This window comes from Procambarus clarkii, chromosome 39 (assembly GCF_040958095.1).
Source record: "Procambarus clarkii isolate CNS0578487 chromosome 39, FALCON_Pclarkii_2.0, whole genome shotgun sequence".
Lineage (NCBI taxonomy): Eukaryota > Metazoa > Arthropoda > Malacostraca > Decapoda > Cambaridae > Procambarus > Procambarus clarkii.
The window spans coordinates 11,680,888-11,693,331 of record NC_091188.1 but is presented as its reverse complement, the minus strand read 5'-3'; positions in this window follow the sequence as shown (position 1 = coordinate 11,693,331).

Below are 12,444 nucleotides of genomic sequence, written 5' to 3'. Positions count from 1 at the left end.
GTAGCCTAGTGTCACTGGTGGTGTTACGACCTCCGCTTCTGTCAGAAGGGCCAGTCAGTGACCAGACGGAGGGTGACGTTGGCCCTCGGACACACCTGATAAAACCGAGGGTGACTAAACGTTGATCCTCGGACTCACATCCAACGTAACATATATTGAGTCCGTCCTCAGACCAAATCCATTACCATGAAAAATCACACCCACCCTCAAACCACTTGGATAGTTATCTAGATATTTGTGATGGTTTGAAAACATTTTACGATGCCAGTAATAGTCTACATGTAAATTGGTAAATGAACCTTTGTCGTAAGCAGAGATTATTTTCAAGTTATAACGTTATTGTAATGTAAATCGTTGCTTTAAAATATAAAAAATGTATGTTGAAAAACGTCTCCTTTGAAGAATTTGGTTTTCTGTAAACGGAATTCGCGGGCACACACTAATAGTTTTCGAATTCAATATTTCACATTAGCGTCAATAATACACCGTATTAACATTACCTAACGTAATGGAACCCAACTTAACCTATCCAAATATTAACCTAAAATAACCTTAGCCTAACCTAACCATAGATGGAGAGTAGATAATAGCACTAATTCGTTCCCAATCCATTCGGATCTCCTCCCAGATGATAGGTTTCATCTATTCTAGAACCGTCTGTTACAAAGAGGTATGAAATCATATGGAAATCTTATTAAAATTTTCATATTCTAGCAAATAATTTCATCTAATATCGAGAGAATAATTACGAATCAGGTATTTTTAGACAGCCACTTTTGTTTTTTATGAGGAACTATTTTCGTACTGAATATTAATTTTGAGATTCTAATTGAAATATTTACTTTCTAGCACGAATCAAATACTTTGGGAATTTACGCCTCTAGTGCGTTAGTTTGAATGTATGTTAATCTGTGTATGTTATAGTTTGTGTATGTTATAATCTTTGTATGTTAGTTTGTGGGTATGCTAGTCTGTGTGTATGTTATTCTGTGCATGTTAAAGTCTGTATATGTTAGTTTGTGTGTATGTTAGTGTGCCTCCCCTGCGCCTGGCCTCACCCCCCCCCCCCCAACCCTCAACCTGGCACATCCTGGGACAGACATTCCATTCAAAGGACAAATACAGCCTTTGACAAGACAATAATGACTCCGCTAGACTTATTTTGCGGCGCACCAAAATACTCAGCCCTATCCACACAACATTAAAAAATATATATATATATTGTCCTACCCTGTATTTTTTTTATTTATTTTTCTCCCAGTACGCTGCAGTCCGAATGCTTCAAATACAGACAATTGTGGTGGAAATCTGTGTATCTCCTTTGTTGGTATGTGAGACGAACAACGCTTGGCGCTAACTTTTGTCAGCTAACTTTCCAGGATTATCGGCGACATTGCACGAGAACAGAGGGGGAGAAGTTCTCCGCAGACATTTTCAGTCAGTATTTCTACCACTGAACGCGTCCTTCCCACACATCTGAAGCAACTGAATGTGTCATTCTGATACATCTGAAGCATATGAACGCATTCTTCCAGCACATTTGAAGCATATGAATGTGTCCTTGCAGCACATCTGAACCAACTGAACGCGTTCTTCCAGCACATTTGAAGCAACTGAACGCGTATTTCCAGAACATATGAAACAATTAAATAACGCGCGCACAGTTACTGGTGGCCAAACGCACCAGGGGAACAGGAGAGGACTGTGTGTGTTCGTGAATAGAACATTCGCCCAACACCCACCAGGCGATAGAACCAGGAACATCCACCAAACATTAACAAGGTGACAGAACCAGGCACATTCACGAAGCATCAACCAGGAAATAGAAGGAAGGCCATCCGCCAACACCCGCCAGGAGATGGGATATCCTGATACAGAAAACACTCCACTGAATTAGTTTTACTCCAGACGAGGCAGTGATCCCCACAAATAGATTCTGCTTTGCCATGTCCTCTCGGCATTCAGAGATCATGTACGCAGCACCATATTGGAAATACAGGAATGTAATTATCAGAAATCTTTGATTTTCAACGTTTCTAAAAATTAATACAAATTTAAACTTACGCTCGGTCAAAATATTTAATTCCTATTTATTTAATTCCTCACACACACACACACACACACACACACACACACACACACACACACACACACACACACACACACACACACACACACACACACACACACACACACACACACACACACACACAGGGGTCTGGTAGCTGAGTGGAGAGCGCGCGGGACTCGTAATCCTGTGGCCCGGGTTTGATTCCCGGACTAGGCAGAGACAAATGGGCAGAGTTTCTTCCATCCTGATGCCCCTGTTACCCAGCAGTAAATAGGTACCTGGGAGTTAGACAGCTGTTACGGGCTGCTTCCTGTGTGTGTGAAAAAAAAATTAACTAGTAGTTTCTTGAGATTATCTTGAGATTATCTTGAGATGATTTCGGGGCTTTAGTGTCCCCGCGGCCCGGTCTTCGACCAGGCCACCACCCCCAGGAAGCAGCCCGTGACAGCTGACTAACACCCAGGTACCTATTTACTGCTAGGTAACAGGGGCATAGGGTGAAAGAAACTCTGCCCAATGTTTCTCGCCGGCGCCTGGGATCGAACCCAGGATCACAAGTCCCGCGTGCTGTCCGCTCGGCCGACCGGCTCCGTTAATTAACAGTTAATAACAGTTGTTTGATTGACAGTTGAGAGGCGGGCCGAACGAGCAGAGCTCAACCCCCGAAAGCACAACTAGGTGAACGCACACACACACACACACACACACACACACACACACACACACACACACACACACACACACACACACACACACACACACACACACACACACACACACACACACACACACACACACACACAACTATCTGCTGCTTGTCCATAATTTTAGAAAATTTATGGTCGTCGAGCAATACCAGCGACATGACTGACGATAACAAATTTTTAACCCGTGACAGATAATTACTTTTTAGAAGCGACCCGTCTTGACAATTTCTCACGTCATGGAGTGACAAGAAAGTGGAAGAGAAGCCGAAGGACAGGAAATGCGAATATGTAACAATGGAAGTGGAAACGGGACAGAGACGGTATTAGGAAAGGAGTGTAGATTAACAAAGAGTGGAGAAGAGGAAAATTAACAGGTGAGAGAAGACAGGAAAGAGAGAGAAATAAATAGGTAAGTAAAGAAAACAGGAGTATAGTACAGGAAGAGCAGGGAGAGAGGAGTGAGAATAACGAGGAACAAATGTATAGAGAGTGAGAAAGTAGAGATAAGAATGAGAAAATCCTAGCGAGATGAGAACATTAGGAGGCTCTGAGGCAATCACGTCGAATGGAGCTTAATGGCATCTCTTCGGACGATGAGATGCCATTAGCCGCCACTAGACGTGATTACTCTTACCTTTTTCACGTTTTAACTTATTTTATTTCTTCATTACTTCCTTCATCACTGCCTCTCGAACCCTCCATCTCCCTCGTCCCTCCTGCGTCATTCTCCACCCTACATCTCCTAGATTTTATCTAACAGCATCTTTCTAAAATTGTATCTTATTATTCTCAATTTCCGTCTTCAGACATGCGGGAAAAAGTCTCTCTCTTATTGGCTTGCTAAACAAGAACTTTAATTAATGGCGGCTTATATCTTAACTTTTCTTTGTTATTGTTCTTAAAAGCGAAATCGCAATGGGAACCAATATCCTATATCTCAATTGTGTAGGAAGTGAATATTTTGGTGTATTAAAGATTGTATCGAGAGGAAGAGAAACGGTATTATATAACGCTGCTGTGGACGTTAATAACTGGTTATCAAGACCACAACCAAACTGGTTATCAAGACCACAACCAAACTGGTTATCAAGACCATAACCAAATTAGTTATTAAGACTACAACCAAACTAGTTATCAAGACCACAACCAAACTGATCAACAAGACTACAATCGATCACTGGTCGTCGTAGCCAAGCCTATCCTGGTGGCCAAGTAATTACAGCACAAATCGCTACCCTCCCGTACGTCGCCAGAGTGGCGATGTGTACGTCGTTATGTACGTCGTACAAAGCGTCGTGCGACCATATCGTGTCGTTGTACATATTGTACGACGATATATATATTTCTGCCAGAGTTGTTGATAGTTCGTAAGCATTGTTGTTGTTCGAGACTCTTGACGACAGTGGATGGCAACAGCCACTGTGCAGCCCGTCCTCGCATATATCCAAGATCGTTAATATAACGATCAAGATCGTTAATCAGATCCAAGCTCGTTAATCCAGCTGCCAAACCCCCCTGTTTATGAATAAAAAGCGGTTAACGCACGACTCATAACTGATGACGTCCGAACACTTCCCGAACAAGTGCTTCGCTCACGTCCTCTGTTCGAACCACAATTCTATAAATGCTTCACCCACGTACTTCAAATACAAATACTCGCCAACAGAACCTAAACACCTAACGTACGCCTAACTATGCATACCATTTTTATGTATCATAATATTAATTTATATATGAGAACAAACCAATTTTCAATACACAGTATGTTAAAAATTTATGGAAGCGTCTGGGTAAGACGGCCGCTGCTTTAACCAGCCTAGTGTAAGGACGGGTTGCATTGTGTCAAAACTGGGAGTGGTGGGGGGATAACCGGCTATACCCGGGTCTGTCTGTCTCTCATCCATCTATATATTTATATATACATTTATCTATCTTTCTATCCATTCGTATAGCCATCTGTCCATGCATCCATCTATCCATGCATTCATCTACGCATCTATCTATCCATCTGTTCATCTATCTATCCATCTACTTATCCAACTCTCTATCAATCTATCAATCCATGTACCAATCTATCCATCCATCTAATTTCTCTCTCTCTCTCTCTCTCTCTCTCTCTCTCTCTCTCTCTCTCTCTCTCTCTCTCTCTCTCTCTCTCTCTCTCTCTCTCTCTCTCTCTCTCTCTCTCTCTCTCTCTCCCTCTCTCTCTCTCTCTCTCTCTCTCTCTCTCTCTCTCTCTCTCTCTCTCTCTCTCTCTCTCTCTCATAAAAAATACATTTGCCCAATTTGTAACTAAAAAATAAAATAGTTACCGCCTTACGCTGAGAAAGAGACGTGGCTTGAAAATCTTTTGAAGCTGTTTGAGACTCATTTATTTTATGTGGGCACAGTCAAATTATCGACAGCAGGAAATTTATGTTAATTTTCCAGATATCAATAAATAATGGTGTATATTACTGTAAGAGAAAATTGGGGGGGTACAAATATAAATTCGGGGGGTCAAAATCAAAATATTTAACTGTGTAACTGGCGGGCAGTGGCTAAAATCGTCGTTGGGGTCTGAATATGATCCTGGCACGTTGTTCCCTCTTGAATTCTGACGATTCTGACCAGCCTATGTTCAACCCGTACCTCAGACCATTCCCTCGTCCAATTTGGGTGAGGTTAACCCCTAGAGTGTCGGGCTCCAACTTTGGGCAGACAGACATTCTCTCTACACACCTCCACTACAGTGAATGGACATTAATTCACTTTAACACACACTCACAAGGATGACAGTTAATATTCGGAATTAGAAACCTTGCTTATGAAAAAAGATATTAAAACATGGAAATATTTAAATATTGAACTAAAGGATTATTGATAACCAGATATTTTCTATTTGTCTAGAAAGAGAAATAATAAGAAGTGAGATGGATGAACAGAAACAAAACAGGATATTAATAAGGAATTAAATATATCTACGCAAATAGAACACGAAACAATGTATATAAATTAGATACGTTTAGATTCGGGAAAGACCTGGGCCAGTACTGGTTTGGGAACAGGACTGAGGATTTCTGGAACAAATTACCCGGTAACATTATAGACGTAGGGATGGGTGGATTGTTTCAAGCGTAGGTTAGACATGCATATGAATGAATTTGGGTGGACATATATAAGAGCCGCGTGTAAGGGCCAGTGTGGCTTCTGCAGTTTTCTTAATCTTTGTGTTGTTATTCGTGGCTGGCTTCGCCCACAACGTCGACGTCAAACTTCTCACACTCGTGCCGCCTCAGACCGTCGACTTTATACTCTACCCACTCTGCTTAACTCTGACTCTATACATTTTAACTCAGACTCTATCCAGTCTGCTTCACATTCTATTCAATTGAAGCTGTCGACTCTGACGGTTGTGATGCGGCTCTACTCTCACCACATCAGGCTCTATAGCGACTCTGTAAGTCACTGGGGCTGCCGCTGGACGAACTAATTTCTATTCCACAAAAGTAAGACTTTTCACATTCTGAGGCAAGTACATTAATACGAATTGCAACAACATAAAATTTCGTTAAACTAGTTAGGGCGCACACTGAACCACGGCGCTTCCCAGAGGACCGTCCTGTCCTCAACTGATTCCCCGGTACCAGGCGATCGACCACTGCGTCAAAATCTCGATGTTTCAGTGAAAGTAAAACTACAGCAATATTGACGCTAACCCGGACTAATCAGTCCAAGGCTACCTCAGACTCGATAAGTTAGGGAGGTTGGTTGCAGAGTATATAAGAACGTATACTATAAGAAAGAATGTATATCTGCCAGTCCAAAGTTGGAGGCCAGATACTTATGGCTAGTCTCACCTAAATTTGCAGGGAGGATGGTCTGAGGTACGGGACGGACATATGCTGGTTGGGGGTAGGCGTAATTTAAATGTTTAAAGACATATTCCCAATTACAGGCATCCCTAATGCGATTTTCATGGATTTAAGTGTGAAATATTTGGTGTGATTTCCCTGGAGTTTTTAGTGACCGTAATAATATATTTTCTGAGAGACTCATATAGTTGTTTCAGTGCTTCTTAATAATAAATTTTCTGAGAGGAGGGGGAAGGGGAGGACGAGGGGAAGGAGTCAAGGGGGGGCCAGGGGAGGACGAGGGGAAGGAGTCAAGGGGGGGGCCAGGGGGGGGGTTTGGGAATGAAGAGAAAAGGGGGGAAGATCGGGTGAAGAGTAAGGAAGAGAGGGAAAGGGTGGAAAGAAGTTGAGGAAGAAACCCAGGTGCAACCGGGTATCCCTTCTGCAAAGTGTAAATATTTGTCTGTACGAAGTTGTAGGGGAGGGGAGGGAGATGGGGATAAATGGGGGAGATGAGATGAAAGAAGGGTAGAGGAGAAGATGAAGTAGGAAGGGAAGGGGCGGAAAAAGAGGAGAGGAGGAAGATAGGAACGAGGGGAGGGGAATAAAAGAGGGGTGGAATAGAGGGTGGGAAGGTAAGATAATTATGAGAAGAAACCGCTAAGCCACTGTGACTATATAACACTTGGAAGGCATTTGAGGATTAGAATCTTGGGATTAGACAGACAAAAGGAATGGAGCCCAGCCACTTGGACCACCAAGGAGGATCGAACACCGACCTGCAAGAAGCTAGATCCTCGCTGTACCGACCAGTCCAAATGGTTGGGTGGGGGGAGGGGGGGAGACAGACTGTCCCGGGCACCGCCGGGTAGCCCTCCTAGTAAGATATGAGGTGGCCAGCATACCTGTCAATGAGTTTTAATTAACATGAGCTAATTCGATAAATCTTTTTCCTTGTCAAACTTTTATTTCCAAGCTTTGCACTCCTGAATTAATAATTCATGGGACTCTTGCAAAATGGTTCGTCAACGTTCAAGGGAACTATAACCTCATTTTTATTTTTGTTATTTTTTATTTTTGTATCTGTTTTTACCTTAGGAGGGAATGGCGTTTGCTCTCAGAATATTATTTTGCTAGTTATCACTCAAAATATAACATAAATACACAAAATAAAATCATTTTGATCACCTTAGATAATCATTAGTTTAGCCTAAGTAATAACTCCTGTATAATAATTGTTTTTTAGTATGGGGTGGAGTTCTGCCCGAAACGCTGCGCGTACTAGTGGCTTTACAAGATTGTAATTACTATTCTATGTATCCTCACAATCCCAATGTACCTTCTTGTATATATATAAATAAATAAATAAATAAAAGTTGTGTAGTGATGGTGTCAACATCCCTTAAAATAGACTATTCTCTCTGATAATTTGGCTGAGCCTAACCCTATATGACATTTCATGACCTTTGAACAGATAATCATAAAGATAATATTTTTTATAGTATAGATTTACAAAAACTATGTAAATATTAATCTTTTAGGACACTATTACACAATTAGTAGAGAAATAATACAATTCAAATTAACATGCAAATATTATATATAAGAAAGAATCTCTTAAGCTGGAACGTCTCTTCAGACAACGCAATTATATCAACTTCTTTTTCACTAAGTTTCAACCCGAGAGAAAAGTTCGCGCGTGATAAAAGGAGAAGATTGAGACAGTTGTCTCTCATAAAGCGTGAAACATTTTTTTATAATTCCCATTCGACGTCAGAAAAAAAGTTAAATGATATTAGGAAGCATGTATTTCTCAGCTGTCCTCAGCTCTTGAAGACCGTGGCTCAGTGGTCCTCGGGACCTAGACCTTGTCCCAGTGGTCCTCGGGACCTAGATCTTGTCCCAGTGGTCCTCGGGACCTAGATCTTGTCCCAGTGGTCCTCGGGACCTAGATCTTGTCCCAGTGGTCCTCGGGACCTAGATCTTGTCCCAGTGGTCCTCGGGACCTAGATCTTGTCCCAGTGGTCCTCGGGACCATATCTTGTCCCAGTGGTCCTCGGAACCTAGACCTTGTTCCAGTGGTCCTCGGGACCTAGATCTTGTCCCAGTGGTCCTCGGGACCTAGATCTTGTCCCAGTGGTCCTCGGGACCCAGACCTTGTCCCAGTAGTCCTCGGGACCCAGACCTTGTCCCAGTGGTCCTCAGGACCTAGATCCTGTCCCAGTGGTCCGCGGGACCTAGATCTTGCCCCAGTGGTCCTCGGGACCTAGACCTTGTCCCAGTGGTCCTCGGGACCTAGACCTTACCCCAGTGGTCCTCAGCTCCTGTAAGATCATGTCTCAGTTCTCAACACAGGAGAGAGGGGGAGCAGGTGCTTAAGACACTTATAATAAATTCTCAGTGAAAATCCAACTTTAAGACACATGATGCTCGCTGCCGTTTCTCTCTTTCCTTCTCCCTCCCTCTCTTATATTTTGTTTTAACTAAGACTACCGTTCATTAGGGCTGTCGATTGAGGTACCTGGTGAAACTGCAATCAAGAGCTGTTATTCTACCTCAGCTCATTTAAAGTTTGTTCCTAGAGACTCATTTATTTTGTGAGCATGTTCTTTTTAACTTAACTATCACACAAGGAACATGTACCTGGTGAAACTGCAAGCAAGAGCTGCAATCCTACCTCAGTTCAGTTGAAACCTGCTCCTAGAGACCCATTTATTGAGATCATTATATGCTTCATTAGGAACAAACTTTATTTAACTCAAAGTAGCAATCATATACGGAACAGCATGAGCCTGCAGCCAACTGTGTTCCGGAACCTTTGTGGATCAGTTGACCTGGTCTTCCATATATCAACCGACTGAGCAAACAAGTTCCAGATGCGAGGGGAGCCTGGGAATGAATGTTCGTTGATGGAATGATGTTCTTGAAAAAGGCACTTCCAGCATGAGACTTTTTTTTTTTTTGAGATATATACAAGAGTTGTTACATTCTTGTACAGCCACTAGTACGCGTAGCGTTTCGGGCAAGTCCTTAATCCTATGGTCCCTGGAATACGATCCCCTGCCGCGAAGAATCGTTTTTTCATCCAAGTACACATTTTACTGTTGCGTTAAACAGAGGCTACAGTTAAGGAATTGCGCCCAGTAAATCCTCCCCGGCCAGGATACGAACCCATGACATAGCGCTCGCGGAACGCCAGGCGAGTGTCTTACCACTACACCACGGAGACTGCTAAAGCTCCGTGACTCCGAGACTTGAAGGTTAAGACTTGAAGGTTGAGGGCTAGAGGGCTAGAGGGCTCCGAGACTTGAAGGTTGAGAGCTAGTGTTATGGGTGCCAACTACTTGTCGTCCACGAAGTTAGGCCAGGTGTGGAAATTTGAGAATGTTGGCCTTGTACATGACAGTAAGTTTATATATGTAACAGTGTTGTAGGCTCTGATGTTCAGAGCATTCTCACTAAACTTGATAAAGATTAAAGATGGGCCTTCTGGCACAGGTCTCCATTTTGTCCAAAAGTCTGGTGAATGATGGAGGGGCAGGCACTCCAGGAGAGGGGTGCATACTCAAAATGGAAGCAAACTTGAGCTTCGTATATAGTTTTGCAGGCCCCCCTACCCTCTGCTGTCAAGATGAGATATGCGCAATAGAGCTGTAGGTTTCCTAGCTGCTTTTTGGGCTAGGCTAATCACGTGGCTCTCTGTCATTGAAAATTTAACTTCATTTGCAAAATGTTAAATTCATCCGTGTGCTTTAGGTTTTTGCCACCCATTTGCAAGCCTGTCCGATTTGGAATGTGCAATCTAATTCGTTCGTTCGCGCGAGCGTGCGCTCTCCCCCCCCCCCCCCCCCAAAGCCCCACCAAGCTTAGCAACTCTGCCCTCAGTGGTGAGACATTTACCGTGTGGCCTTTTATTATCTAATAATGGCTGTTTTGTCTTTAATTGGTTTCATTTGGTGATGAGCTTAGACCAGCTCAGTAGCTTGCTGGCTAACCAGCATGTGTACTTCAGTCCTGAACCCAGTTCAGAAGATGTGGAGAAGGATAATGAGAACTGATAGTATACTATTTATTCAGGATTATACAAGTGGCAGTGGAATGGATGTTTGGCATAAAAATAAGGGAAAGAAAAAGAACTTCATTCCAGGTTAAAAAGACAGTGATGCTATGATAATCATTATAAGGGTGAGGTGATGTTAAAAAGGCATAACCATGGAGGTGACCAGAGCAAGCACCAGGCATTGGTTCCTAGAGATAAATACAATGGAGAAAATGAGATACAAAAATTAAAGTACTTAGACAATTAAATTTACTCAAGTCAATACAAGGTTAAATGACCCAAAATGGGAAGCCTAGTGTGTGTATCTTTCTCAGAATATCTTGTACCTTAGGATAATGTCGTCCCTAGATCTCTCCTAGCATTGAGCTACCTTAGCCTGGTTTCCTAATTTACATCCATGTTTCTTCCACCAGTCTTCTAACAAATCTTTAGGCTTTCTCAACCTTCTCCTTCACAATGCAGATGTTCAGTGGCAGCACATCATACCCTTTTATTAGACAATAAGACCTGAGCATTGTACTTTGATGTTTCCTTATAAAGGCTTGTCATAAAGGCCATCCAAATACTTGCCAGATTTGTAAATGGTCTATAGAGTATTATCCTGTTTGAGCATACTTAAAGACCTCATGTGATGTGTATTACGAGAGCCTCCTCCAATTCCTGTACAGTATCTGCACCCCTCCAATGCAGTATTGTCCTTCAGGACTTATTATTCTCCATTCATCAATTCTGCAGCCCAACAACTTCGACTGGACAGTACAGTGACAATCTCACTTCATGCAGGTCGGCATTCAATCTGCGACCATCCAAGTGATTGTCTACTATTCCTTCTCATCCCACCCCAAATCCTTGTCCTAACCCCTACCAAGTGCTATATAGTTGTAATGGCTTGTCACCTTCCCTTCCCCCAATACTGCAGCTAGTTTAGGCTCTGTACTGTAGGAGCCTAGAGCCTTCAAATCTCCTTTTTGGGATATTTGACAAAAACGTGAATACTCAACAGTGGATATTTTTGTACATTAAGAGTTAGATATCTTTAATCCATCCATTCTATCACACTGCAGGTTATATTAAAAATTATGTATGAAAATTATAGGCAAATTAGTAGTTATCAAAAGATAGACTTTGCAAGCATGTGAGAATGCAGGAAGAGGGTGCTTTGTACTCTTAATACTTTTTCATAATATTCCCTAATTTGTTAACAAAATTTAGCTTAGAAAATGTTTTCTTTACTAAATGATTCCCTTCTTTAGCGTGTCTTTACATTTAAACCACTTTCAGACGATAAGACTATTGAAAACGTACATGGAACATTTGCTAAGAATTTTGCTGCTCAGTGTCTACTGGTGTATGACATGATCAACTACAATCTTAATTTTCTTTTAAATGTTAAAACACTAGACAGAATGATCACTGATAATCACTGAAAAGAAACAACACAAATTCCAATTTAATCTTTTTCTATCCATTGTACTGTAATTTTATTTATGCATTATACTTGAGCCTCAACCCATCTTGCTTTGCCTACTTGCAGTATACAGTGCACAATACATAAGAGCAGGAACTGTCCCAAAGTTTACAGGCATGATATGAACTGCAAAATCTGATTAAATATTTAAATATTGAAATAAGGATTATTAATAACCAACTATGTTCAATTCCTTTTTATTTAATTACTATAATATTAGCTTGTTTCTCCATATTTTATCACAAACCTAACACTGCAGTTTCATGAATTATATTTACAAGTATTTTAAAAACTATATTTTAATA